At 36.5% G+C, this 24855-nt stretch overlaps 2 long non-coding RNA genes across 2 annotated transcripts in view; one reads left to right on the top strand and one right to left on the bottom strand.

Annotated features, from left to right (window-relative positions):
* Positions 1–5799, top strand: part of LOC309849049 — a 69813-nt gene extending 64014 nt beyond the window's left edge. The window contains exon 3 of the long non-coding RNA XR_014303455.1: positions 5757–5799. This is a non-coding gene — a long non-coding RNA (uncharacterized lncRNA). The remainder of the gene's footprint in view (positions 1–5756) is intronic.
* LOC309849048 overlaps positions 1–17901 on the bottom strand; it is a 40382-nt gene extending 22481 nt beyond the window's left edge. The window contains exon 1 of the long non-coding RNA XR_014303454.1: positions 17818–17901. This is a non-coding gene — a long non-coding RNA (uncharacterized lncRNA). The remainder of the gene's footprint in view (positions 1–17817) is intronic.
* Between the last annotated feature and the right edge of the window lie 6954 nt (positions 17902–24855).

Raw genomic sequence — 24855 nt, 5'->3', positions numbered from 1 at the left:
GTTTCTCTTCATTCAATTTAATATTTTTTGGTGCAGACTCTTAATGCCTTTTGCTTTTCGTGTCTGAGATGGTATTGAGATGATTTTGATGTCACAAGTAAAATGTAAGAAAGAAGTCTGTTGGATACCAAAGTTCTCTCAGAAACTCTCTTCATTCATTCCCCCTTGTTTCCCTCCCCCTTGTTTGTAAATGAAAACCTTGTATTTTTCTTGGCTGATAATTAAGACTCAGGCTTTTAGAATGCTCAGATATTGAAAGGAGCATGGAGATAGAAGAAGAAACCTCTTAATTTCCCTTTCTCCTTCCATGGTGATTCTAGCTATCTAAGTCCTGGAAGCATTTGGTTTTTGGTCTTGGGATTCCTCTGCTAAGAGACTCAAAGCTGTTTCATAGTACAGTGGTCTCTGACGGGGCAGGTGGGTAAATGATCTGTGAGACTCTGCCATGCTTCCTTCTCCCAAAGGCATTGACATGCATATGACCTTCGGAAGGAGTGGGTGAATGCAGATTTGGCACAATGTCTCTGGAAGATTGCTAAGCCTCGAGACATCCTACTGTCTAGCTACCTATCATGTGTTGTCCTTCAAATCACAGATCATCAATTTCATCAAGTCTTTCCAGATACCTGCTAGGCTTCTAGTATAAGGTTAAGTTCTTAGGCTCACTTTTTAAGTCAACAAACTTTTATTGAGCACTTATGAAATGCAAGACACAGTGTTGTGTGCCATGAATTAATGTGTTGTAATGTGGCAGTTTACTGCATACTCATTCCCATAAAAGCTGAAAACATAGTTTAAAAGATGCAAAAGAGAGACAGTGAGTGAGAGAAAGAAAAAAAAAAAGACACGGGGGTAGAGGAAGTGGGAGAAGAGAGAGAGAGAGAGATTAAATAATATCAATTAAAGAAATATCACAGGTCATTACATGATTAATTACCAAATGAGTGCTATAAATTTTAAGTGCCTTGGCTTCAGAGAAAGGAGAGAGCACTGTGAATTGGAGGGTGAACTTGAGATTGTTTTGAAGGGTAGCTAGGTGGGGAGTAGAGAATTCACATTCTGCATTGGTGGGTTCAGCTTAGAAGGGAATGATCTGATACAGATGCTTTATGAAAATGATCATGATCTTTTTAGTTGTATTCACATCTTACAAAAGCTCTCTATTTACTCTTCTTATTTCAATCTTGATACAACTCTATACGTTTGGTAGTCTACCACAGAAGAAAATTATAGTTAACTTACATTGACTATAAATATAAATATATACTTTTATTCATATAGAGAAAACAACTATACCTTTGATATTAAAATCCATAACCAACCCTGTCAGCAATATTCACAAAGATACACATGGAAGTCTTTTTAACCTCAACAATGGTTTGGTTTTTGTCAAGATAAGTTAAAAAGCTTCTTTGGAGTATATTCACTTCACAGTCAGATACATTTTGTGGACTTCTGTTTGAAGCTTGCTTTTTCTCTGATGCTTGTGATTGCCTTACTATATTTACTTGTGATTAAATGGAGCCCTTAGCTAGTTGATAATGACTTTTGGCTTGTAAAGAGCAATAAAGAATTTAAATCATTTAAAGTATAGCTCTTCTTTGATATCAACTATCCAACATTATTCTAATAAAAGAATGCCTAACATACTTTTAATGAATTTCCTTTTATATGAGATAAAATATTTAGCAAGAGAATTTGAGATGCCCATTAGAGCATCTAATTCATAAATGTCCAGGATGTTCATCTTGCAGGACCTGATGATTCAAGGGAAGGTTTATGTGCTGGATAGAATTATGCAGCAAGTGCATTCCCTTTGGAGAAGAAGCCAAAAACCAGGCCTACAAAGCCTTCTCTGGGGTCATTTATTAAAAACCTACAAATCTCTGTAAAGTATGAAGCTTACCCTTCTCTCTCTCTCTCTCTCTCTCTCTCTCTCTCTTCCCCCAGCACATAGATGATAAAAAAGAATTCTCAGCTGTTTACTAGTTAGTGACTTTGCAGGAACTTTTAACAGCTGTTCAAGGCCAAAATAGATTACTTTGTTTTATGCAAAACCTATCAGCATTTTTGCAATTGCGCATTTCTTTATTTCCTTGGAGTTAATTGCTAAATGTCATCCACTCCTGCTGTTCTAGTGAGCTCGAATTTTCTCAAGATGTTTCATAACTTTCTCCTTAGAGATTTCAATCTCTGTCAAATATTCTAATTTTTCTTAAACAGTACCTTTGAAGCAGGAACATACCAAATGTCCTTTATAGTAGTGATTAGCAGAAATATCAACCTCCCTTTGTTATCTCTACTCTGAATTGGAAATTTTAAGGGTATCTGTATATATTTTTAAGCCAGGTTGAAATTTACAAATTCCATTCATACTCCTTTTGCCTTTTTTGTTTCCCAAATTCTCTTTCTTTAGAGTAGCTGTGTTTTTCTAATTCTTGTATTAGATCAACTCTTTCTCTACTGAAATCTGAGAAAATGAGTTAGCACCGAGCTTATAGGTTCTCAAATATCTTTCTTTTTGAAAGCAGCTACAGGATGTCACCCGCATGCACTTTAGCAGGAGTCTCCTGAGTTCTTTCAAAAATGTCTGAGTTGAAGACATTTGTTTATATTCCTTACCTAAAGGGTACTTTCCTCTCTTCACAATGTAACTAGGTCCTTTAGTCAAAATGTCACACACCAGCCTGTCAACAAATCGTGAAATAGGTAAGTTTCCTCTGAAGGTCATGCATACAATTGCTCATCAAAGAATCATACCAAAGGTCCTGTAGCTTTATCACTTCTGTTTGCTCATTTTGCATTTTTTTTCCTTTCCTTTTTCCTTACCATCCTCCTGCCTGATTTTCTCCACCCCCTTCGTTCTTGCACAACTCTGATATTCTTATTCTTTTGCATCGTAAAATGTGCTCATCTAATTAACCTCTAGTGCATTTGCTATGTTAGATAGATGAATAAAAAAAAAAAATCCCTACGAGCCTGGTTGTCTCTGTTTTCTCCTTGGTTAAGGAGGGACTGGGTAGAGTGGGAATTGAGGGACGAGAAGACAGAAAAGGGGAAGGATGTAGGGAACTCTTAGAAAAGAAAACTAAAACAAACTTGGTAAATGCTAAGACCTTAAAAAAAAAAAAAAAAGACATGAGGAAACCGCTGTAAATTTTCACAGGCAATCTAGATGAGAAGTTTCAGCCACGATTTTATCTCCTTATTCAGGGCAAGGTACAGGTTGCAGAGGGGCCTATTAAGATATAAATTTTTATAAGATCTTTTAATGCTATTAACTTCACCTATTATACCTGAATGTAGATTTTTCTACAATGAAGCCTTCCATGCGGGTATCCCACATTAAAGACTTTTTTGTTAACCTGCCCAAACAGCCTGCCAAGGTGCCTCAAGTCCAGCTACTAAGCCGAGGCAGTGTTTCAACTGCATCCTTGGTCGCTGGAAGCCAAGTTTAAAATCTCATCAGTTACCCTGGAAAAGTACCACGCTACTACTACTCATCTGTGGGGCACAAATTCACTAGACAATGAAATAGATGATCTAGTTCTGATAGTGCAGGTCTGAGTAACTGGGTTTAGGAAATGGATGTCATTTGCAGAAATCATGCCGAAATGTCAACAATAGATTACTATGCATGGTGGTAAATTGTGCTTACTTCATGGTTTTTCCAGTTTTGGAGTAATCTCACCCAAACTCAAAGTTCTGAGCATACGTTGTGTATAAAGAAATTGGACCACCAAAGGAGTCTCCCAGAAAAGGATAGTGCTGTGCCATGAATTCCTTGTGTTTTTCACTGGCCTTAAATAGGGTATTAAGTCTTTAAGAAAATCTAAAGGAAAAATGGCATTGAATCTCCACGTTTACAAAAGAGTTTTAAAAAGCACAGTGCCTAAAAAAATGAAGGAATTTGGTTCTGGTAGACTGCCACTGTTTTGCTTTGTGGCTGCTTTTTTGTTTGTTTCTTTGTTTGTTTTTCTTCTGTGGTAACCACGGAAGGTGATGCCCAGCCTTTTATAGAAAGACCCAGAGTCACCCCAGGATGAGGTTTTCTAAATGCAGAGTTATTTAACTCGCTTTTCCACCAGCTCCCTTGGATTAGTTGTTGATGGCACTATTTCAGTCTTTTGTTTTTTTGAAAAAGGCACTATATGCTTGGACATTATTTTTAATATTTGCATATTATTCCATTGTATGGAGGCACTGTATTTTATTTAATCCATCCTCTATGTCTAGACATTTAAATAGTTACTGATTTTCAATGTTAGGACCATCCCTGTGTTAAATATCCTTATTCAAATGTATGAGAATGTCTCCAATTATTTCTTCAGGAAATATTTCCAGAAATAGACTGGTGAAAGAAAATACATACTTTAAGTCTTTGAATGCATCAAGTGTCCACCAGTCAAGAATTTATCAGCAGTGTTCCTTTGTGCCCATTTTTTCCTATCTTCATAAATACGGGGTATTTAAAAAAATCTTTACCCACTTGATAACTTTCACTTAATTTGCATTTCTCTATTAGTGAGATCAAATTTGTTTTACTAGTTTGGAACATGGTTCTGTAATCAGTAGCCCACATGACAAATTTGGTCCGTGGTCCTTTTTTTTTTTTTTTTAAAGAATATTTTAAAGATTTTGTTTATTTATTTATTTGAGAGAGAATGAGGGAAGGAAAGAGAGGGAGAGAGAGAGAGTGGTGGGAAAAAGTGCAGACAGAGAGAATCACAGACTCCCTTCTGAGTGTGGAGCCCAACACGGAACTGGACCTTACCATCCTGAAATCGTCTGAGCTGAAACCAAGAGGTAGATGCTCAACCAACTGAGCCACCCAGGCGCCCCCCATGACCTATTTCTTAAGCAGACTTCTGTTATGGATTATTTTTTATGTTTTTAAAAGGCTGTTAGCAAATTAACAACAAAGAATAACATAAGTAAGGAATAATGTAGCCTGAAAGACTGAAATATTTATCACTTACCCTTTATAGAAAATGTGTAAGACCCCTTGGCCAGAGTGAAGTAATAATGATTACAATACCCAACATTATTAATCTCTAGAGTAGAGGCATGTGCTAAAGATAGTACATGTAGTGTTTTATTTAATCTCCAAAGCAATCCTTCAAGATAGATATTCCTTTATGACTATTTTAAAGCTGAATAAATAAGCTCAGGGCGGTAAAGTAACTTGCCCAACGTCTCACAGTAAGAGGTGGCTCTGGGATTCTAACTCAGCTGTCTCCAAAGTCTGTGCATTTAACTATTATGTTAAATGACACATGATTTGGTTACATTTATTCATTAATTTTGAACAACATGAAATCTCTCCAGTATTGAAGCTTTATATCAGACACATGGTGTATAAATGTATTCATATAGTCTTTTAGATTCCTTAGTGAATTTTGTAGCTTTCTTTAATAAAAATACTATGTATCTAAAATATTTTCTTCTGGTCATTTTATATTTTGGTTTTATTATAAATAGAAGCATTTTTTCATTTCCAGATTCTCAAAGGTTATTATCTAGGAAAGGAATTGAGTTGTGTGTGTTAATTTTATAACTAGTCATATTTGTGAACTTCCCTAAGAACTGCAGTCAAATTTCATCTGTTTCCTTTGTGTTGTCCAGGTAGGCAATCGTAATGATAGCTTTGCTACCTCATCTCTAGTATTCATAATTTTCCATTCTGTTTAATGATTCACTGCTGGTACTTCCAAAAGGATGTTAACAAGCATTCTTTTTTATTGTGGTTCTAACAGGAATGATGACTGCCTGCCATTCTGCAGAATCCTGGATGTTGATTTGTGACAGATTTTCACATTTGATTATCAGTCGATTATTCAATTCCATTATGGTAAGAAACTGTTTTTATAATCTTATTTTACTAGGACTTCTTACTCTGAATTTTTATAGAATTTTATTAAATTTATTAAGTTTTGTAGAGTTATGTGCATCTATTGAGATGATCATATCATTTTTATCTACAGGCATATTAATTTGATGAATTCTATTGCTAGACTTCCTAAGATCAAACCATCTTTGCATTCTGGAGATAATCCTTACTTGGTCACAGGGTGTTAAACTTTTAAAACTTTGCTGGATTCTATTTGTTAATTTTATTTAAAGAATACTTTATAATCGTATTACTAAAATAGTTTGTTCTACTATTTTATTTCTCTGATACTTCCTTCATTGGGTAATCCATTGAAAAATGGATTGTGATATTTTCTTTGCTTTTGTATGTTTTTAAAGTATCTTTTTAGAGGCGCCTGGGTGGTTCAGTGGGTTAAAACCTCTGTCTTCAGCTCAGGTCATGATCCCAGGGTCCTGGGATCGAGCCCCACATCAGGCTCTCTGCTCGGCAGGGAGCCTGTTCCCCATCTCTTTCTGCCTGCTTCTCTGCCTACTTGTGATCTCTGTCTGTCAAATAAATAAATAAAATCTTGTGATCTTGTGATCTCTGTCTGTCAAATAAATAAATAAAATCTTTTTTTAAAAAAAGTATCTTTTTAAACACAGGCAAGAATGATTTGTCCATTGAACGGATAATAAATAGAACTTATCTTTTGGAAAGACAAAAGCCCCATACCATTTTGAGGGGTGATTCTTTGATAACTATTTTAATTTCTCACATTGCATGGATCTGATAGCATTTTGAGCCAGATTTGGTCAACTATTTTCACAAATTTCATTAACTTAGCAAAAAGTTGTCTAAAGTTTTTGCTTAAAATCTTAAAAACATTTGTATAAATGATAATAACTCCAATGTTGTGCTTAATGTTTTACATATGTTATCTTTTTAGTCTTACTAGAGATTTGTCTAATTAATTCCTATTTTCAGAGAACCAAGTCTTGGTTTTACTTAAAACGTTGTTATTTTTCTGTTCCAATTAGTGAATTTTATGCTTTTATTCTTATGAGATCACATGTCTTTTCTTTTGCTTCTTTTGTTTTTGTTTCCTTGTTTCCTGATTTTATTGCATAGTTCATTTGTTTTCATTATTTTTAATTTAATAATTGAAATTTAATTTAACAATTGAAATAATTGAAACAAGATTTTGAATTTTCCTCTGGTGAGTATTTTGGTAGCTGCATCCATATTTTTATAGGCATGATTATCACCGGAATTGACTTCTAATTATTTTAAAATTTCCCCCCCTCAGAATTCTTTAGAAGACTATTTCTTATTTTCATGAACTTCTTGTATCCTCACATGATGGAAGGAGAATGAGTGGTTTCTCTCAAGTCTCTTTTATAAAAGCACTGATCTCATTCATGGGGGCTCAATCCTTATAATCTAGTCACCCCCAATGGCTCCGCCTTTCAATATCATTGCTTTGGGCATTAGGATTTCAATGTATGGATTTTGGGAAGACACATTCAGACCATAACAATTACATGCCCAAAGCCCCAAATAATAGTTGCTAACATTACCTAATACCCATTTGTATTCAAATTTCCTCAATTCACAAAACAAACAAACAAAACTTTTTATTGTTGGTTTGTTTAAATCAGAATCCAAACACAAGTTGCTCACACAGCATCTGGTTGATATGTTTCTCTCTCTTTTTAATTTTTAAGTGTCACTTTGTCCTTTTTCATGCTGTTTATTTGTAAAGGAAACCTGGCCATTTAGCTTGTGGAATATCCCACAATTTACATTTGGCTGGTTGCTTCCTTGGAGTGTCATTTATTCTATTTTCTATTCCTTTTATTTATTGATGGAGACTTTTTTATATATAAACATTTAAAAAATATTTTATTTTTAAGTAATCTCTGCCCCCAATGTAAGGCTCAAACCCACAACCCCAAGATCAAAAGTTGCACACTATACCAACTGAGCCACCAGGCACCCCTAATGATGGAGACTTTTAAAGCAAGTTTTATACAGGTTTACATCATGAAACTGTGGCTCAGAGAATTTAAGTAACTTACAGGTGGCAGAACTAGCATTTAAATACTCACCTAATTTTATGGTTCAGAATCATTCTACTACAGGGTGCTACAGGATAGAGAAACTTAGAAAGGGAAATGAAGGTGTGGAAAGGAAGAAGAGGAAGGTTGGAAGCAGGCTACATATTTTGCTTCCCATGATGTACTTCTCTTCATGGTGCGGTATGAAGCAAAGAGAAAGTAGAACACCTCAAGTGTCTCCTGTCAACTTGTATTCTATTACATGCTCATTAATATGCAGAATTCAAAAGCTCTTTACATTCCCCAGAAATGACTCCCTTGCACTTATATAAGGATGCCAGTAATATTAGATGAGGGCTTACCCTAATGACCTCATTTTATCTTGATTTGTCCTTTGAAGAAACTACCTCCAAATAAGAGCAGATTCTTCTGTACTGGGGTTTAGGAGTTCAACATGAATTGGGCCATAGGGGCCTAATTCAGCTCATAATGATGTATAATTTAGCACACACCTCCACAAAGCCTGTGTATTTCCTCCACCTCTTTCTAGTTTTGCCACTACCCATGAAACATCAAGTTCTATTACAAATGCCTTTCCCTTGTTTCCTGCAAGAAGTTCCACACCTGTTTCTCTGTCTCAGGTACCAGGTCCTGTTTCTGAGGGAGGCTTTCAAAACATTCAACCTATAAAGAATCTTCCTTGGGGAGATTTCAGAGAGGCTTCTGGCTGAGCAAGAAAAACCTGACAATATTAGGCTTTTAAAATTCAAATACATAAAAACCTAGATTGAGAATAACCTCCAGGAGCATCTAAATTTTAAAGTATTCTATGATTTGAAAAGAACCTTTCTCATTTGTTATGAACTGTGATTTAATCAATGAACTTCAGTGAGCTGCGCTTTGATCAGTGTTAGGTTTCTTTTTTTTTTTTTCCTTTAGTTCTTATTTTACTTCTTCAGTGTAGTTCTTAGCAATATCATTCATGTTTCGGTGTTTTATTAAGACTTTAGTTCTGATCTGTATAAAATTGGTGGCTAGAGAAGTTTACTGTTCTATCTCAGTAAACCATGATTATAATCTAAATCATACAGTATTAAACTTCTCCTGTGGTACTTCTTCTAAGTGTATCTCAACTGCACATGTAATTCTTTGAAGGTGATAAACATTTAGAATCTCGAGTCAAAACATTCAAAATAAATATGGTAAATCACACCCAAGTGAAGTAATATAGAATAACAAATGACCCAATATAATACAAAATTTCAAAATATTTTATTTTAGATTGGGTCATATTGTACAACATTAAATTAGAAAGATTTGCCTTCTTAATTTGGATTTACTTAAGCTGCTATTTCCTGAGTTCATGTTGGTAGACATCCAGGGAAAAGGGTTGATTCAGAACTGGGTCAGTTGTTAGGTATAGACAAGTCAAAATTAAAATGAATGCTACAAATAATCCACAAATTGGATAATCTGCACAAATAATTTAGAATTGTCTGAAGATAGAGTTAATGAAATCTAGTGACCTATAGGAAAATTCTGCATAATTTGTCAAGGAAAAAAAAAATCTCCTGTAAACCTGAGAAATCAACCATTTTTGATCTGTTATTTTCTCTCAGGAAACCTGGCACATCGATGAAGTCCTAGTTAAAAACATCACTCTAGGAATAAAGCTGCTCCATTATCGTGAGCTCTGCCACTATCTGGCATGTCAATACTCAGACCAGAAACCTTTTTCTAAGGTTGATGGATGCACTGCGTCTCAGTGAGTATGTGCCTATAGTTAGATTTTGCTTTTAAAAAGGAGCCATTAACCATGCCTATTTCAAAGTGTTTTCCCTTTTTTATCTACACAATCAAGCTAATGTTTAACTATTTCACAACATACAGTTCCATAAAATGTAGCAAAGGTAAACCAGATTTCTCTTTAGCACATGACTTTTATTTTGAGTGGTGTAGAAAAGCAACTTCATAGAGAGTAATTTTTCTCCCAAGTCTGATAACTCAGAGGACAGCAATCTGGGGTCTAGGAAACTGCAGATGGGGTCTAGAGATTACAGATCTCTAGAGCTAGTGCGTCTGACAGAACTGCATGAAATCACAATTTTATACCACTTTCTGTCTGCAAAAACAGCATTTTATATGGTTCATGATAATTTTTACAATTTAAAGATTTTCGTTATTTTGAATGAAAGAGGAAAATATTATTAAAAGGCAAATAGAACAAAAAAGTTTATAACAGATTTTTTAAGTTAAATATAGAAGATATTAACTATTTCCAAGACCTAGGTTTGTATTTTTAAAAAGCACGTCTTAAAGACAGAGAGCAAGCCTTTGCCTGGGTAGTCTAAGTGAAATATACAGAATTCTATAATGATGGGGATTTTGTTTTGTTTATAACTAATACATAATAGTAGGGTCACTTGGGTGGCTCAGTCACTTAAGCGTCCAACTCTTGATTTTGGCTCCCGTCATGATCTCAGGATCCTGAGATTGAGGCCCACATGGGGTTCTTCTGCACTAAGTATGGAGTCTTCTTGAGAGTCTCTCTCTCGCTGCCTCCCTACCCCCACCCCCGCCTGTTGCTCATGCTCTCTCTCTTTCTCAAAAAAAAAAAAAAAAAAATTTGGGACCTTCATTAGTGTTATGAAGAAGATTATATCGTATGATATGGTGGGAAGTAATTGGGAACCAGTGTGGCTCAGGTGGTTTGGAAATCTCTGAAGAGATTAATATTGCATTGAAGACTCAGTCATGAGAATGAGACTATGATGTGAAGATATGGAGGAAGACCTTTTTTTTTTTTTTTTAAAGTTTTTTAAAATTTATTTACTTGACAGAGAACGATCACAAGTAGGCAGAGAGGCAGACAGAGAGAGAGAGGAGGAAGCAGGCTCCCTGCCGAGCAGATAGCCCGATGCGGAACTCGATCCCAGGACCCTGAGATCATGACCTGAGCCGAAGGCAGCGGCTTAACCCACTGAGCCACCCAGGCACCCGGAGGAAGACCTTTTTAAGAAGGAACAAGAGTGAAAGCATTCTGAGATGGGAGTGAACTTGGACTCATCCAAGGAGAAGAGAAAGAGCTGGTCCACTGCTGTATACTTGGAGGAAGATTCAAGAGAGAAAGGCAGAGTCTAAGTAAATGGCAGTTGCTGAGCTCACTGATGCTACAGCTCTGGGCACATGACTTAATGTCACACAGCCATGGATTCCTTATCTGTAAATGGCAGTAATTTATAACCACCAAAATAGGTCTTTTGGGCAATGATGATTACATATAAAAGGCATGTGCTGGACACAAAGCAAATTTTCCATAAATGCCAGTTTTCATTTTAGGCATGTTATTTTCAGACAATCAAATTTTTAATGAACAGTTTTAGTGCTAAGCACTAAGCCACCAAGAGAGTGAATGGTATCATTTTTTGCTTCATCATGTTTATAATTTTCTTGGGGACGTAAAATACATTTCCAAAACATATGGGTCTTAAAACATAACACAAGTGCAAAGAAGGCAGGGGTAAATAAAGACATGTAGAGATAATCTTGAAGAGACAGAAGAAATGTATGGAAAACATATAATTGAACTGGCTTTGGAAATTGAGTAAGATTTCTTTCAAGGACCTTCCAGGAAGATGTTACAGAACAGGAAAAAGCATAGTAGTGAGACTAAGAATGGCCCATTCAAGGCACTGTAGGACAGTAGCTGGGTTTTTCCCTTTAGTAGAAGCATGTTTCAGGGACTGGGATCAGCTGGCCAGATGTATAGCTGAGGAAATCGATGGTGAAAGAAACTAGGAAGCTGGAACCTTGGAAGTGAGTAAGTGGAGTCTGACCTTGAAGCAGTAGAAATCAGTATTTCCTTAACAACACACCAGGAAGAGATACACAGAGTAATTGGAAGAAAAGAGACACTGGAGTGGATTAGTTACTGCTTGATGAGGTGAAAAGGATTTGGTAGGGTAAGAGCCAGGAGCCTAAAATGAAAGAAGTGGGTATGAAAGCTAACTGGAAGGATTAAGTGATATTTAGTAGCAGAATTTTAATTTTGACATAGAGCTACCATGGGCTAAAGGTTATTGTTTCAAGAACCAGATATGCACTATACATTTGTCATCTCTATTAATCTAACGACCTAGAGACCATTATTCAGGTTTTACAGATGAGAACTAAGAATCAGGGACATTAAGGGATATATATATATATATATATATAGAGAGAGAGAGAGAGAGAGAGAGAGGTAGGGTTACTTCCCCATTACTAATAGTTACCTACCTCTAGCTCCTAGGATAGATCAAAATGCTTCTTTGGCCTTCAAAATCTTAGATGATTAAGATGAGCTTTGAGAGATTAAAGATGGGATGCAGAAGTCACAACCATGACAAGAGAGCTGGGCAATTTTACAGAAGCCTTGTCCTTCTTACAATTTATCAGCTCTTCCTTCTGGAGCTGCTCTCTTCTGGCCGGTGGCTAGGAGGGAAGAACAGCTCTGCAAGGTGATGTCTAGGGATGTGACTCCCTGAGCTATTTCTTCATTACTTTCATTGTTGGGGTTTAACTTATTTACATATAGATAGATCGATACATATATGGATAAAAACACATAGGTTAAAATATTGATTAAAAATATATCTACTGTAGTTATTGTCATTGATTGTGTTACTTCCTTTATCTTAATGCTTAATGCACTCAAAACAGTGACAACTGTTTTGAGGGCAGCTTATGTGTGGCAAGTGGGGTAGAGTTATCTAGGTTTGGGGTTCCCTGTGTATTGGCTAATTGGAGTAATTTCATAGGCTCCAGAGCTTGAGAGCTCTCCCTGTTTGGTACCTGACTAGGTGAATAGTGGTGCTGGAGGGTAGGAGTCCCATGCTGGGAGTGGGTGGGCTGTAGTTTTAATCAGCACCTCAGGAAGAGAAATTGACCAGCCTCAAGCCGGGGCATCAAAACTAGGTCAAGATAGCATTAGAAACAAAAGCAAGCAATACTCCAACTAACGTGCTACACGCCATAGTTCTCATGTACATGTGTAACTCTTTTTATCTCTGGCCAGCGTGAGGGGTTTCTTCACTTCCAGCTGATTCTCTTTTGAGTAGAATTTCTCCTGACAAGTTTCTAATATAGATAGGCTTTGGGGGTCATGGATAATTCTAGGGTCTGATTTCTCACTAGTTTAGCCCTTTTGGTTTGATCCAGCAGAGCCTCTGACATTTTTGGAACAAATACTAAATAATTAGGTGATAAATTATGGGGTGTCACTGACCACAGGGCACTCTGCTGGGCACTCTGGAAAAGCAAAGCCAGTCTTTAAGAAGATTATCCACTTAAACAGCTGAGGACTGTGGCTAGTCAAATTACTCAAAGGACAGGGAGGCACCCTGCTGTGATGCTCATCTGAAGAATATTCCTCAAAACAAATTCTAAATCCTGTATGTTCCCCACTGTCTTTTTCTCATTCTGCTCCATTTGCTAGAAGTTTTGCTCTTTGTCTTTTTACTTTCGTGATTTAACTCCTGTTTTCTCTCCCTTACAACCTTTTCTAGCCCTGACTCCATTAATAAGCGTTTTTCTTAGTACTGGATTTAGGGAGTGAGGTTTCTGTCTCTAGGTATTAACTTTCAACTGGTAGGCAAGTTGAACACCTTAAATTTCTTTCAAAGAAAACTTGAATGAAGTTAGTTGATAGACCTTTTTTCTGTCCACTGAACTCTGATTAAAAAAATGCTTTCTTATCACTTACTAACATTATTTGAGGTTTAATTTCCAGGTATTTTATCTTTTATTTTCAATTAGTTCTGTCTAATAAACCCAATCATAGACACATGGACATACATAGAAATCCCAGGAGTGTTAAACTAAATTTTTAATTTTTCTGGGCATTTAGCCCAGCTTGATTTAACTTTTTAAAAATTCTCATTGTGCCCTAGATCCTGTTTTAAAATAGGCAATTTATAATTACTAATTAGGCAGAATAAGAAGATAAGGAAGATGATTAGCCCATGAAAGCTTTAGTTTTTTTTTAAAGAAAGATTGAAATCGCAGCAATAGATATATGTAATGTAAACACTTTCCCATATAGTAAAAGCTTGTTTCTCCTCCAGTAGGTCCAGATCCTCTTCATTATTACAAATGAATTAACCCTGTCAGAAAACTCAGTCATCTTATTAGCTTACTAAATTTTATCTCCCTTTATTTTCTGCTGATCTCTTTTCTTGAGCAGTGAATTAGTTCTAACAGACTTACATCTAATTCACTTTGCTTAGCCCTTCTAGCAGAATGTTCACATGAAGTTTTTAAAGGAGAAAATGGCTATTTCACAATATCTTTACCGAAGACAGAGAAAGTCTCTCCTGAAACCTAAAAGGATATTTTTCTCTGAAAACAATTCCTTAAGCTTTGCTTGGTTTTAGACTTAAAGATTATGTAGCTTCTATAGTGATTTTAAGAGTACATCACAGTTTTTTAAAAAAGCCCCCATTTGTTAACTATGCTGATTTCTGTGCTGTAAATGCTCTACCATGAGCAATTTCAGGCTACTAACATGAAATAACTAAATGCAGAGTTTGAAAGAGATGTGTCAGAGCATACCATTATATGCTATTCCCATCATACAGACATGATGGACAACTTCAAGAGAAATGAAATAGTATAAATTAGTACAATTCCAGCGACCCAGGGAACTTTGGTTATTTACGACCATTGTTTTAGATATGACTTCTCTAATGATGAACATATGTACTTCACTTTTTCATGATGGCTGTGTTGGACAACCATTCACAAAATTCCTGAAAAATTAACCATCGACTCCACGAGCTGATATGAGCCAGCTTCAGCACACCATTGAATCAAAGTGTTAAAATATTTAAATGATTCCAGATTCAAAAATGAAAAATTTGTAATATATAATACAACAGGGTCTTTGCAGATGTGATTAAGTGAAGGCTGTTGAGACGTGGAGATTATCTTGGATTATCAGGCTGGGCCCTAAAGGTAATCACATGAATCTGTATAGGAAGGAGGAAGGGGAAGATTGGAATAGAAGAGGGGAAAGCGATATGAAGACAGAGACAGAAATTGGAAATATGCCACCACAAGCCAAGGGCTGCCAGGAGTCACTGGAAGATGCAAGAGGCAAGGGACGGATTCTCCCCTAGAGCCGTTCTAGAAGATAGCCCTGTGGACAGCTCGTTTCCAGCTCGGTGGGTGCTACTGATTTAGGACTTGGCCTGTACAACTCTGAGAATACGTTTCTTTCTTTCTTTCTTTTTTTTTTTTTGTGGCTTTCTTTTTTTTTTCTTTTAATTAACATATAATATATTATTTGCCCCAGGGGTGTTTCTATTGTTTTAAGCAAGCAAGCTGGTGGCAGTTTCTTACAGAAGCCACAGGAAACAGATACAAACACCAGGATTAAGAAATGACAGGGAACCAGGTGACAGCACTCAGTCATAAGAAGGTTGTGTCCAAAGGAAAGCAATTAGGAAGACACTGGGTGTAAGACTTGAAATAATTTATAAATTAAATTCATATAATCATAAACCATCCTAATGTTTGAAAATAGGAATAAGGATTAGTTAGAGTTAGATCAAAGTCTCCTGTCTCCTAATTTTACATACACCCCGCCCCCACCCCGAGACCTAGAGAGATAATCAGATGAGTTTCCAGTTTTGAGGGGACAGGAATATTTGGACTATAGCCAGTGGTCTGGGATGGTCTCTGAGAAAAAGATATTAGAAGTGAAATCCGAGTGATGAGAGATCCATGCAAAGCTCTAAGAGCATGGTGTTCTAGGCAGAGGAAACAAGTTTAAATACCTTGAGAAGGGACGCTAATAAGGTCGATGGTTGAATTAGTTAACTGCTAATTCCTTGCCAAATGAAGAGATGCTCTAGCATTGAGTGTCCTTCTGGAGGTGGAGGTTTGGGGGTGTGTGGGGGTGGGAGACAAATCCAAGGAGTGTTGGTAGGAGGAGGTAAAGCTTCACTCTCTGTTCTTTGACTCTCCTCCTGTGCTTTCTCCCTTAGTCACTTTCCAAATATCCCAGATTCTGTCATTACAGTAATAACAGACTTATAATCTCCATTTAAACATAATGCTCTCTGAGAACCACCCAGTACCCCCACTGTGGCTGCTGCTTCCTATACCACCGAGTTAACAGAATCTGCCCAAATAGAACTTTTCTGAAGCCCACCACCATACCCACCGGTGTATCTGTGACTATTTGCTCCATTTACTTACTTGTTACTGTGGATGGAGTCTCTGTTCTCCTGCAAACACCACCCCCTTAATGGTTTACCCAAAACCTTGATGCAACAGTTCTACCTCTTTCTTCCATAACAGATGCTTTTCCCCTTCTCCTGGACCTCTTTCTTTGGCAGAGAAAAGTGCTATCATTTCTCCTACATTAAAATGCCTTCTGTTAGTTGTCTTCTTCTCTTGGCTCTTTCTTTTCAAGATACTTCCCATGTCTCTGAAACCTTTTACTAATGAAACTCCTTAAAAGTGGGGTTATACTTGCTGTTTTCCAATTCCTCTGTTCTTCTCCTTCAAACTCCTCCAGTGAGCCTCTCTTCCCCTCCTCCTGCCTCCAAACACTCTTCTTATCTCCATTGCTGTGCAATCTCAACAGTCAATTTCTTAGTTCTCCACAGACTTGACCTAACATCAACATTTAACAAAGGCCATCACTTCCCTTTGTTGAAGACCTTTCTTCACTTTTTTTCCAGGATTCTACATGCTCCTGGTTTCCTCTTTTCTCCTGGCCCTCGTCTCTTAGCCCTGGGATAACATGGGGGTTGGACTTTGGGCTCCATCTTTCCTCTGTCTATGTTTTCCCCTTGTTATGCCCTTAAGCATATGGCTTCAAATACCAGTGATATACAGACAACTTCCAAATATATGTATTTTTAACCTAATCTCTGCACTCAAGTCCAATTTCCTTTATAACATTTCTCCTTGGACATCTAAAAAGATTCTCAGACTTGGCTTTTTCAGAACTTCCTGATTTTCCCCTGTCACTGGCTCTACCTACCTTTCAAGGACTTGGGTGCTTGAATTCTTTTTTTCTCATACCCACCTTCAATCTTGCAGCAAATCCTGTGGCACTACCTTCAGGACATACTTAGGCTCTGACAATGTCTGGCACATAATAGGGGCTCAGTAAGTATTGGTGGAATGAATGGATGTAATGCATAGTGTTCTGACAACCAGTAAGAGGGTTATCTACATATATGACGTATTATTATTAGGCAACATGCTTCACATTTGGAAATGCCTTGTTTGGGGATATATTACCAGCTTGGATGTTTTTCTTTTAAATTTTGAATATTGTACTTTTTGGTTAAAAAAAGAAACACAGTGAAGAGGGTTATAATGTCCTATAGACTATTTCTATAGCATCACTTGTTCACAATCACATATTTTCAATAGTGAGGAGAATGAGCCAAGTGTTTTGGGTGCAGGGTACTTCTGGGGGTATAGAAGGGGATCAGGTAGAGTGGAGAAGGGCTACACAGGGGAGGCTTCAATCTTGGGGAGAACAAGACGGTAAGATTTTAGCAAAATATTAAGAATGTCATTAGGCATTAAAAGGGAGAATGGGCTTTAAAAAACAGAGATAATAATCCAATTGATTGTTTATTTTATTCATATAATCTGCTGTTTACTCATCCTTGGAATCTACTAATAGATTTATATAGAAAGAGAAGATAGTGAGGCAGAGTAATCATTTGGTATTTTGCTTTCCCACTAGCCCTGCTCCCTGATGTGCAGTACTCGGGTTTCCTTTTGGCAATGACCCTGTTGCCTAGTGTGGTTTCTAGGTGGCATCTGAACCAGGGTACCGTGTCCATCCACAGGGCAAGCATGCAGGGTTGGGGGAAGAGGCTCCCTGGAAGTCTTTCTTACCAAATACTTCTCCTCCTCAGGCTGATACAGGCAAGGGCAGACACCTGACAAGGAGGTAGCCAGGAGGACTGTTAGGGACTGGGAATCTTGCACCGAGTGATGAGGACAAGGAGACAAGGCTGGAGTTCCATTGTTCCCATGACATCAGCCAGAACAGATAAGCGGACCTGCATCCAGACTCCTAGGGGAACCCCTGCTCCCGCCTGGCTTCTAAGCCCAGGTCGCCAGTCTCACCTTCTTTCTTGGAGCCATTCAATGTTTTTCATTTCCCCTCTTCGGAAATCTTGGGTTACTCGGGGTTGTTTTCTATGGCCTGTAAACAAATCAATCAAATCACAACTAGATCAAAACAGAAGAGTTCATTTCTGTGGCTCACTCACGGTCCCAACTGCTTTGGATGTCATCAAGGTCACTCTCCGCTTACTCTGTCAACCTGTTTTTGTCCCCAGTGTTCCGCAGCTGATGGTTTCATGTCACCTACCCACAATTCCTACTTTACATGTTCACAAGAGAGATGCTGTTAAAAAATGTTCATTATAAATAGTGTAAAAGGACAGTATGTTTTGTAGGTGGTATTTTCCTAGAAAAGGAAGAAACTGCATAGGGCACATGTAATATCTATAATTCTTCTCTGCCTCTCTGCCAATAGCAAATATATTATTAATCAAAATGTAAAGAGAGTTCTGGGAATAGGGCTTTGTGAATACAAAGAAAGAAAGCAGATATAGAATAGGAAACAGAGGCATAAGCAATGTGTTCCTTCTGCCTGTTCTCTAATGTAATTTTTCTGACCTCTTCTCTTTCTGGAGGAGGATTTTGTGAGAGTCCCACCATTGTCATGTGGAATGTGCCATCAACTTAAGTATCAATGGCCAAGTAAAAATGGCTTACACATTAGTGTGGGGGCATACAAGGTTGGCTTATACCTATTTATTCCTGAAATTAACTAAAATGAAAATAAAGAAATAAAAGTATAATTCCATAAGAACAAAGAAAATATAAGTGATAAAATAGTAGAAGTGATACCAACTAAATTTTGAAGACGAGAGTTCCAGATAAACAATAACTGTGCTTTTATACCAGAGAAAACCAATAAATGCAAATTAATTTCCCCTCGAGAGTGCCGAATGGACTCAAAATGAGAGGCACCAGATACTTCCAAAGGTGGGGAGCACTGAAAAGAGGGTGGGTTTATGTCTCTAAGGAGTAATTAAACTCTCTAGATCCCCATGGGGTAGGTTAGTTTTTGTTCACAGTAGACACGGACAAATATTTTTTATCAGTTGAAATGACACGCCACTGTAGTAAGTTTTAACTGATATTTGAAAGATAAACTGCTCTTTTTTAAACCAAAGAAACAATAATAATTTTAATAATATTTATTCAAAGTGAATGGGGGTTTATGGATTATACAGTATGTCTGTGATACACACACACACACACACATATAAAATATATAATAGCAGAAGAGATTGGGAGAGAGGAAACAATTTTATACTCATGTGATAGGTACACAGCTTCGTTTTACTCTTCTCTTTATTTATTCATATTTGAATTTTTCCATAATAAAAAAAATCTTGAAGCACTTAAGGAAAAGCTAAGAAGTAGGCAAAGTCTATTTATTATTTTGCTGCTTCTCCTCTGAAACCAACCTGTGTTTTGGCCTTAAATGAGTGGCCCATTTGAGAAAAGAGCTTGTTCTTTCCGTCTGGTGCTGTTGCTTCCCACGAATCAATAGTTCTACTGCATTGTTTGAGGTCGTGCTTAATATGTCTCACAAGTGGTTTAACACAGAGGTACTTGTGGCTACACCCGAGTGGAGGGTGGTTACCGAGTGATTGAAAGAACAATTGAAATAGGGTGAGTCTAGGAAGAGAAGAGAAAAGAACAGAAAAGCGACATCTCCCTGCAAGTGATAGAGTGCTCTTATTAGGGTCTATATGAAGATTACAAATTATCTTTGGATGTTATGTCTGTTCAGTCCTGAGCTGTGAACAGGCTTTCACTTCTTAAGATATACAGATGTTATTCATCATGACACATCTGATTCTCGAGAGGACTGAAATCTGGTCTTAACACATCAAATTACATTTAATAAGAAACATAAGCAGTTTTAGGATGCGGGTATGGATTTTGCCGCTTTGGAAAATCATAAAACAAGGGAAACTTAAAAATAAGGGTGGGAATGAGAAAGACAGACATCAAGCAAAGGAGACAAAAGATGGATGGAATTGAGATGGTGGGAAAGGAAAGGAAATGACATATTTTCCTTTCAAGTCGGTGCCTAGCTCTTATTTGAGTACAGTAATTTGATTCATGCTTATACTCTGTGTCTGATTTATTACTGATTTCATCATGAGTGCCCAGATCTATTGGCTCTTGCCCATTTGTCTCCAAGGTAGTGAAACCACCATCCACACAATGACTGTACCCGTTGACCCTGTTAGCACTTTTAACTCTCAACTTAAACGTCTCCTTTTGCTAGTTATTTTTAGATTTATTGTTGTATGGGATGTGTACGTTGTATAGCAATATGATACCTATGGAATGTTCTGCACTGTGTAAATCAATCACCATAATAGCATCTCTGGGTGAAACCAGGGGCAGAGAGGACAGGATGAAATGGGACAGAGAATGGAATACAGGATATGGGCAACAAAGAGTGACAGAAGGGTGACAATATGGCTGGGAAAAGTGCATAGGAATTAATAGGGGAATTAATAGGGAATAATAGGGGAGACAAGAGAGTAAAGAAATGACTTCCTAATGAGAGAGCAAATTAAAAATGAAGATTTAAGCATGAATAGAGACAAAAGCATAATTAGGAGACAAAAATTATTCTGAAGAATAGGGAGCATCAGAAAACAAATTCAGTTAGTGCATTGATACCTACTTGTACCAGTGCTTTGAAAAAGTGATAGAATATTAAATCTTTCTTATTTTATTTTATTTTTTTATGAGAATGAATCTCAATAAAGAAGTCCCTTGTGATATTCTAAATACCTGTACAGGAAATCATGGAAAAAATTATTTGGGGGATAGTAGAGATTCTTGGTTCCCCAGGGGCTGGTAAAAATGGGTTGGAATTAAGAATGAAAAAAATGGAATAAAATGGAAATTAATGGAAATAAATAAAATGGAAAAAAATGGAAATGAGCAACTGTTCTTGCAAAGAAGTAGAAAATGAACATATTTTGAAGCTTTTATTGGGGTGAACAAAATACAAAAGGAGTCCTCAAGCTGAAGTCTTGGATGAGAAAGTGCCCTTCCGAGTTCTCACTACCTCACAATTTTCTCATTGTTTGTAAGTCATGGGAAAACTCTTTTAGGTATTCAGTACCTATTTGTGTATTTTGGATCTTGCCTAGGCATTCCCTATCTCTAATATGTCTCCCATTAAGTTAATAAAGGGAAAAACTCTGACCCACCACCAATACCTTGTTGTAGAGTAGTACATGCAGTGATGCACTGCCAAGGCCCTTTTGATGATTTATTTCACCCCTTCAGAATAACTTGATTTAAAAGGACCTATAATTAAAGGTTAGCCTTAATTATGAAATAATCTTTGCTTTGTCATTTTCTTCTTGAAACATTCAACAATTCTAAGTGTGTTTGACTACGAAACTTTCATGCTTGGCTTTAAGCAGAATTATAGTAATTGTTTTGGAATTTTTAATTGGATGAATAATAATTGAGGTGAAGGCTCTTTAGCTAATTTCCCTAAGAGTTGACTTGCTACTAAATAAGCATGAAAGATACTTTCTGTTTCCATTATATTTTTTATATTAATAATTATACCACTTAAAGTTTTAAACAGGCTTTAAGAGCAGAATGTAACATCTTAACACGAAATCAAAAAGATTTAGCATTTTTCCTTGTCATTAACTTTCTTTACTTAAAATGTATGCCTTACTAATCTCCAAATGAATTACTTTGTTTTAAATTCACATTTAAAAATCAAGTTAGATTACAGATGTAGTTTTTAAAGCAACGAATATATGACAGATATCTGAGATAAAATAATTAGGGTGATCCACATTGAGATGTAAGTTAAATAGTGCACTGATAATCCTTTGATCTAAGGATGATTAAAGCAAATTTAGGTTATGTCTGTCTTCCCCCTCCCCCAATAACGTAATTCCCCATAGAAAACAAAGGAGATAGAATTGAAACTATATTCTAATGTTTGCAGATTTTCTTTCACCAGAGGTGTAGTTCTAAGGTAAATTTAAATAGAACTTGAATGATTCCTGTACTTGAAATATCAAGTGATTTTTAAAAACCAAAATTGTTAATACAATTGATCTGCTTTTATATTGAAGCCAGATTTTACTGAAAAACTGTTGGGGAATGATTATATTGGTTGAAATACAAATTACAAAAATGAGTCTTGACTTTTTCAAACTTTAGTTGTATTAAACAACTTCCTGTAAGACAAGTTTCAGCAGATCAGCATAAAATTTTCTTAATTTCATTACAGTCTGTAAATTAAAATTAATGAGTCTGACACCCACAATTAACAATGAAAAATGCAGATTGTTATAATTACTTAAGCAATAACATTGCTTTACATAGAAGACTTAAGGTGCTCCACAAATTATTTACAAGTGTTACATAAAACACAAAAAATGACAATTTCAATTTATTTTGTCAATGCAAAAAACCAAAATCCTTACTAAAACCTTTCTCGTTTGGGAATCTCTCGCCATGCATAATTAAGCAAATTTGATTGCAATTAAGCCTGGCTTCTACAGTAGAGTTTTAATTAATGCAAATCTGGCATCTACATCTATAAGATTAATTTTAGTGAATTAAAAGAAAACAACAAAGCGTATTTGAAAGTGCAGTTGTATTGTTGAAAGGACAGAATTTAAAAGCTGGTTATTTTTCAGCCTTCCATGTGTATAGCCTTTGACTTAGACTTTAAAGAGTGGATATTTTATTCAGATTTGTTGTATCGTTTTTAAATGCCTTATTAAACAAGATCATCAAAATTACACAAAGCCACTTCAGAAAGATATCTTAAGGATTCAATATACATTAGAAGCAAGGTCTGGTGATAGTATATTTAGGTACACATTTGTGTATTCATGTATATGTATAAATGTGTACATACACACACACACTCATATACATATAATCCTCACTACCTATGTAGGGTTAGATGTAAAACTCTCCCACAAATGTACATAGATTTTATTTCACTTGTTTTAAAATTATGTTTACGTGTTTACATCTCAAATGTCAAAGTACTGATGAAGTGCCATTGTTGAGAAATATTCTCTTCAACAGAAATTCTTAAAGTAGAATTTAAGCTAAAGTACAAAAATACTTTCTGTTATCATATATATATTTGTCTTTAATACTAGTAATTTTATTTAATTTACAATTCAGATTTTCTTACTTCTCACGTTCCATTTGACAGAAATATTTTTTTTCTTTTAAAGATTTTATTTATTTATTTGACAGAGAGAGACACAGCGAGAGGAGGTACACAAGTAGGCGGAGTGGAAGAGGGAGAAGCAGGCTTCCCGCTGAGTAGGGAGCCTGATGTGCGGCTTGATCCCAGGACCTGGGATCAAGACCTTAGCCAAAGGCAGATGCTTAACAACTGAGCCACCCAGGCACACGAAACATAGATATTCTTAAACACATGTTAAAATGATTAATTATCTTAAAGGAATACATGACATGGTTTGGAAACTTAACTATTTTTATCTTTTTAAAATTCCTGATTATTTAAAAAAAAATCACTTGTTGCAAAAAGACATTGCTATTAACAATAGGATTCCTTGATATCCAATGTTTCAATGCTCTTTTTCCATAGAACAAATTGATGCTTAAACATGGAAGCATCTCTGCCTCCATGTTGGCTGGGGCCCTAATACCATGGATGACTGGTAAAGTGAATAGTGCTGAACTTACAAAGGAGGTGGTAGACCATAGATTTTAAAGTCTCAACAAATAGCCACTTCAAACATATGAAAGTGTTGAAGTTGGAAGGTAGAGAGTCTAATCACTTTGGAAAATGTTGGAACAGTACGGCATTTTCCCTCTTTTCATATGCCCAATATGGAACAAGTAAGGGCCTCTTCTCCCCTGTCCCTAGTCTTGTGGTAGGCAGGGCTTTGTACTTGAGGAGGTGAATAATGACCCTGAGATTTGGGTCTGGTGCTGGTCCTGATGAGGGATCAAAGGCAACAGACTGTGCTAGCAACTTAAGGCAGCAAAGGAGAGAGAGAGAATGTGCTGTACCGAGGACAAAAGACATTCAGCATTAGTGGAAGACATGACCCTAGACAAGATAGCCGCCTGGAAGCTCCCATGTGTGGGGAACACATTAAGACACCTATGGGGAAAAGAATCAGGTTTGCAAAGCCTGCCATGGTTTAAAAACTCTCCAATTCCAGAAGAATCTATTGTCTATTTGCCATGTGTCAAGTAGACTTTGTTCCTACTTATTACCTGTGCTGCCTCCCCCACTGACCTAGAAAATCCAGAAGCATCTTGAGAAGAAAGAAGAGCAAATGATGTGGTAGAAGCTTAGTAAACAGAAAAGAGGTCATCAGCCCTCTTTGTCTGCTGCAGCAGGCCCAACCAGGAAGAGGGTGGTTGGCGGGGAAGGGAGGGTTGTCAGGGAGTTTAACACTAAATGAGATTTGGAATTTTAACAATTACATAGGCTGCATCTTGACTACTGAGACCACTTTTTTTTTTTTTTGAATTAAAAGTAAAATTAGGACTTCTGTGTGTGTGTGTCTTGGAACAGTCATAGGATCAAAGCATAAGGAATGTCATTTAATACCAAGAGGACTTGAATAGGAGCCTCATAAATTCTATTAGCTTAGTTACATGAGTGAGATAATTTTGATAGGTCAAGGACCAGTCAATAATATGTAAAATTACAGAAACAACTAGTTATTGAGCACTCACATGTCACTTGGATTTCAGTCTACCATGGTGTCAAAAACCATATAATCTTTTCAGTGGATATCTGTGGATTTATTCCTAACAACAGGATTTAGATTATAAAAAATT

This window comes from Mustela nivalis (assembly GCF_964662115.1).
Source record: "Mustela nivalis genome assembly, chromosome: 15".
NCBI classification, from domain to species: Eukaryota; Metazoa; Chordata; class Mammalia; order Carnivora; family Mustelidae; genus Mustela; species Mustela nivalis.
This window is presented reverse-complemented; position numbering and strand designations above follow the sequence as displayed.